Here is a 5,683-nt window from a genome sequence, read left to right on the forward strand (position 1 = left end):
GACCGTTGTACTCTATTTAGTGCTCTTAAAGTCTAACTTGCTAGTTGAGCCTTCGTGCCACGTTTCGTAAGGTAAAGAGCGAATAGACCAAGTTATGTCTCAAATTGCACAAAAACGTGAAAAGCTCCTCTATGGAGAGAGTTGAGCAATTCCAAAGCATCAATGTGGACCGTTGTACTCTATTTAGTGCTCTTAAAAGTCTAACTTGCTAGTTGAGCCTTCGTGCCACGTTTCGTAAGGTAAAGACGCGAATAGACCAAGTTATGTCTCAAATTGCACAAAAACGTGAAAAGCTCCTCTATGGAGAGAGTTGAGCAATTCCAAAGCATCAATGTGGACCGTTGTACTCTATTTAGTGCTCTTAAAAGTCTAACTTGCTAGTTGAGCCTTCGTGCCACGTTTCGTAAGGTAAAGACGCGAATAGACCAAGTTATGTCTCAAATTGCACAAAAACGTGAAAAGCTCCTCTATGGAGAGAGTTGAGCAATTCCAAAGCATCAATGTGGACCGTTGTACTCTATTTAGTGCTCTTAAAAGTCTAACTTGCTAGTTGAGCCTTCGTGCCACGTTTCGTAAGGTAAAGACGCGAATAGACCAAGTTATGTCTCAAATTGCACAAAAACGTGAAAAGCTCCTCTATGGAGAGAGTTGAGCAATTCCAAAGCATCAATGTGGACCGTTGTACTCTATTTAGTGCTCTTAAAAGTCTAACTTGCTAGTTGAGCCTTCGTGCCACGTTTCGTAAGGTAAAGACGCGAATAGACCAAGTTATGTCTCAAATTGCAAAAAACGTGAAAAGCTCCTCTATGGAGAGAGTTGAGCAATTCCAAAGCATCAATGTGGACCGTTGTACTCTATTTAGTGCTCTTAAAAGTCTAACTTGCTAGTTGAGCCTTCGTGCCACGTTTCGTAAGGTAAAGAGCGAATAGACCAAGTTATGTCTCAAATTGCAAAAACGTGAAAAGCTCCTCTATGGAGAGAGTTGAGCAATTCCAAAGCATCAATGTGGACCGTTGTACTCTATTTAGTGCTCTTAAAAGTCTAACTTGCTAGTTGAGCCTTCGTGCCACGTTTCGTAAGGTAAAGACGCGAATAGACCAAGTTATGTCTCAAATTGCAAAAAACGTGAAAAGCTCCTCTATGGAGAGAGTTGAGCAATTCCAAAGCATCAATGTGGACCGTTGTACTCTATTTAGTGCTCTTAAAAGTCTAACTTGCTAGTTGAGCCTTCGTGCCACGTTTCGTAAGGTAAAGCGAATAGACCAAGTTATGTCTCAAATTGCAAAAAACGTGAAAAGCTCCTCTATGGAGAGAGTTGAGCAATTCCAAAGCATCAATGTGGACCGTTGTACTCTATTTAGTGCTCTTAAAAGTCTAACTTGCTAGTTGAGCCTTCGTGCCACGTTTCGTAAGGTAAAGACGCGAATAGACCAAGTTATGTCTCAAATTGCAAAAACGTGAAAAGCTCCTCTATGGAGAGAGTTGAGCAATTCCAAAGCATCAATGTGGACCGTTGTACTCTATTTAGTGCTCTTAAAAGTCTAACTTGCTAGTTGAGCCTTCGTGCCACGTTTCGTAAGGTAAAGACGCGAATAGACCAAGTTATGTCTCAAATTGCACAAAAACGTGAAAAGCTCCTCTATGGAGAGAGTTGAGCAATTCCAAAGCATCAATGTGGACCGTTGTACTCTATTTAGTGCTCTTAAAAGTCTAACTTGCTAGTTGAGCCTTCGTGCCACGTTTCGTAAGGTAAAGACGCGAATAGACCAAGTTATGTCTCAAATTGCACAAAAACGTGAAAAGCTCCTCTATGGAGAGAGTTGAGCAATTCCAAAGCATCAATGTGGACCGTTGTACTCTATTTAGTGCTCTTAAAAGTCTAACTTGCTAGTTGAGCCTTCGTGCCACGTTTCGTAAGGTAAAGACGCGAATAGACCAAGTTATGTCTCAAATTGCACAAAAACGTGAAAAGCTCCTCTATGGAGAGAGTTGAGCAATTCCAAAGCATCAATGTGGACCGTTGTACTCTATTTAGTGCTCTTAAAAGTCTAACTTGCTAGTTGAGCCTTCGTGCCACGTTTCGTAAGGTAAAGACGCGAATAGACCAAGTTATGTCTCAAATTGCAAAAACGTGAAAAGCTCCTCTATGGAGAGAGTTGAGCAATTCCAAAGCATCAATGTGGACCGTTGTACTCTATTTAGTGCTCTTAAAAGTCTAACTTGCTAGTTGAGCCTTCGTGCCACGTTTCGTAAGGTAAAGACGCGAATAGACCAAGTTATGTCTCAAATTGCACAAAAACGTGAAAAGCTCCTCTATGGAGAGAGTTGAGCAATTCCAAAGCATCAATGTGGACCGTTGTACTATTTAGTGCTCTTAAAAGTCTAACTTGCTAGTTGAGCCTTCGTGCCACGTTTCGTAAGGTAAAGACGAATAGACCAAGTTATGTCTCAAATTGCACAAAAACGTGAAAAGCTCCTCTATGGAGAGAGTTGAGCAATTCCAAAGCATCAATGTGGACCGTTGTACTCTATTTAGTGCTCTTAAAAGTCTAACTTGCTAGTTGAGCCTTCGTGCCACGTTTCGTAAGGTAAAGACGCGAATAGACCAAGTTATGTCTCAAATTGCAAAAACGTGAAAAGCTCCTCTATGGAGAGAGTTGAGCAATTCCAAAGCATCAATGTGGACCGTTGTACTCTATTTAGTGCTCTTAAAAGTCTAACTTGCTAGTTGAGCCTTCGTGCCACGTTTCGTAAGGTAAAGACGCGAATAGACCAAGTTATGTCTCAAATTGCACAAAAACGTGAAAAGCTCCTCTATGGAGAGAGTTGAGCAATTCCAAAGCATCAATGTGGACCGTTGTACTCTATTTAGTGCTCTTAAAAGTCTAACTTGCTAGTTGAGCCTTCGTGCCACGTTTCGTAAGGTAAAGACGCGAATAGACCAAGTTATGTCTCAAATTGCACAAAAACGTGAAAAGCTCCTCTATGGAGAGAGTTGAGCAATTCCAAAGCATCAATGTGGACCGTTGTACTCTATTTAGTGCTCTTAAAAGTCTAACTTGCTAGTTGAGCCTTCGTGCCACGTTTCGTAAGGTAAAGACGCGAATAGACCAAGTTATGTCTCAAATTGCAAAAAACGTGAAAAGCTCCTCTATGGAGAGAGTTGAGCAATTCCAAAGCATCAATGTGGACCGTTGTACTCTATTTAGTGCTCTTAAAAGTCTAACTTGCTAGTTGAGCCTTCGTGCCACGTTTCGTAAGGTAAAGACGCGAATAGACCAAGTTATGTCTCAAATTGCACAAAAACGTGAAAAGCTCCTCTATGGAGAGAGTTGAGCAATTCCAAAGCATCAATGTGGACCGTTGTACTCTATTTAGTGCTCTTAAAAGTCTAACTTGCTAGTTGAGCCTTCGTGCCACGTTTCGTAAGGTAAAGACGCGAATAGACCAAGTTATGTCTCAAATTGCAAAAAACGTGAAAAGCTCCTCTATGGAGAGAGTTGAGCAATTCCAAAGCATCAATGTGGACCGTTGTACTCTATTTAGTGCTCTTAAAAGTCTAACTTGCTAGTTGAGCCTTCGTGCCACGTTTCGTAAGGTAAAGACGCGAATAGACCAAGTTATGTCTCAAATTGCACAAAAACGTGAAAAGCTCCTCTATGGAGAGAGTTGAGCAATTCCAAAGCATCAATGTGGACCGTTGTACTCTATTTAGTGCTCTTAAAAGTCTAACTTGCTAGTTGAGCCTTCGTGCCACGTTTCGTAAGGTAAAGACGCGAATAGACCAAGTTATGTCTCAAATTGCAAAAACGTGAAAAGCTCCTCTATGGAGAGAGTTGAGCAATTCCAAAGCATCAATGTGGACCGTTGTACTCTATTTAGTGCTCTTAAAAGTCTAACTTGCTAGTTGAGCCTTCGTGCCACGTTTCGTAAGGTAAAGACGCGAATAGACCAAGTTATGTCTCAAATTGCACAAAAACGTGAAAAGCTCCTCTATGGAGAGAGTTGAGCAATTCCAAAGCATCAATGTGGACCGTTGTACTCTATTTAGTGCTCTTAAAAGTCTAACTTGCTAGTTGAGCCTTCGTGCCACGTTTCGTAAGGTAAAGACGCGAATAGACCAAGTTATGTCTCAAATTGCAAAAAACGTGAAAAGCTCCTCTATGGAGAGAGTTGAGCAATTCCAAAGCATCAATGTGGACCGTTGTACTCTATTTAGTGCTCTTAAAAGTCTAACTTGCTAGTTGAGCCTTCGTGCCACGTTTCGTAAGGTAAAGACGCGAATAGACCAAGTTATGTCTCAAATTGCACAAAAACGTGAAAAGCTCCTCTATGGAGAGAGTTGAGCAATTCCAAAGCATCAATGTGGACCGTTGTACTCTATTTAGTGCTCTTAAAAGTCTAACTTGCTAGTTGAGCCTTCGTGCCACGTTTCGTAAGGTAAAGACGCGAATAGACCAAGTTATGTCTCAAATTGCACAAAAACGTGAAAAGCTCCTCTATGGAGAGAGTTGAGCAATTCCAAAGCATCAATGTGGACCGTTGTACTCTATTTAGTGCTCTTAAAAGTCTAACTTGCTAGTTGAGCCTTCGTGCCACGTTTCGTAAGGTAAAGACGCGAATAGACCAAGTTATGTCTCAAATTGCACAAAAACGTGAAAAGCTCCTCTATGGAGAGAGTTGAGCAATTCCAAAGCATCAATGTGGACCGTTGTACTCTATTTAGTGCTCTTAAAGTCTAACTTGCTAGTTGAGCCTTCGTGCCACGTTTCGTAAGGTAAAGACGCGAATAGACCAAGTTATGTCTCAAATTGCACAAAAACGTGAAAAGCTCCTCTATGGAGAGAGTTGAGCAATTCCAAAGCATCAATGTGGACCGTTGTACTCTATTTAGTGCTCTTAAAAGTCTAACTTGCTAGTTGAGCCTTCGTGCCACGTTTCGTAAGGTAAAGACGCGAATAGACCAAGTTATGTCTCAAATTGCACAAAAACGTGAAAAGCTCCTCTATGGAGAGAGTTGAGCAATTCCAAAGCATCAATGTGGACCGTTGTACTCTATTTAGTGCTCTTAAAAGTCTAACTTGCTAGTTGAGCCTTCGTGCCACGTTTCGTAAGGTAAAGACGCGAATAGACCAAGTTATGTCTCAAATTGCACAAAAACGTGAAAAGCTCCTCTATGGAGAGAGTTGAGCAATTCCAAAGCATCAATGTGGACCGTTGTACTCTATTTAGTGCTCTTAAAAGTCTAACTTGCTAGTTGAGCCTTCGTGCCACGTTTCGTAAGGTAAAGACGCGAATAGACCAAGTTATGTCTCAAATTGCACAAAAACGTGAAAAGCTCCTCTATGGAGAGAGTTGAGCAATTCCAAAGCATCAATGTGGACCGTTGTACTCTATTTAGTGCTCTTAAAAGTCTAACTTGCTAGTTGAGCCTTCGTGCCACGTTTCGTAAGGTAAAGACGCGAATAGACCAAGTTATGTCTCAAATTGCACAAAAACGTGAAAAGCTCCTCTATGGAGAGAGTTGAGCAATTCCAAAGCATCAATGTGGACCGTTGTACTCTATTTAGTGCTCTTAAAAGTCTAACTTGCTAGTTGAGCCTTCGTGCCACGTTTCGTAAGGTAAAGACGCGAATAGACCAAGTTATGTCTCAAATTGCACAAAAACGTGAAAAGCTCCTCT

This window comes from Tripterygium wilfordii, chromosome 15 (genome assembly GCF_013401445.1).
Source record: "Tripterygium wilfordii isolate XIE 37 chromosome 15, ASM1340144v1, whole genome shotgun sequence".
NCBI lineage: Eukaryota > Viridiplantae > Streptophyta > Magnoliopsida > Celastrales > Celastraceae > Tripterygium > Tripterygium wilfordii.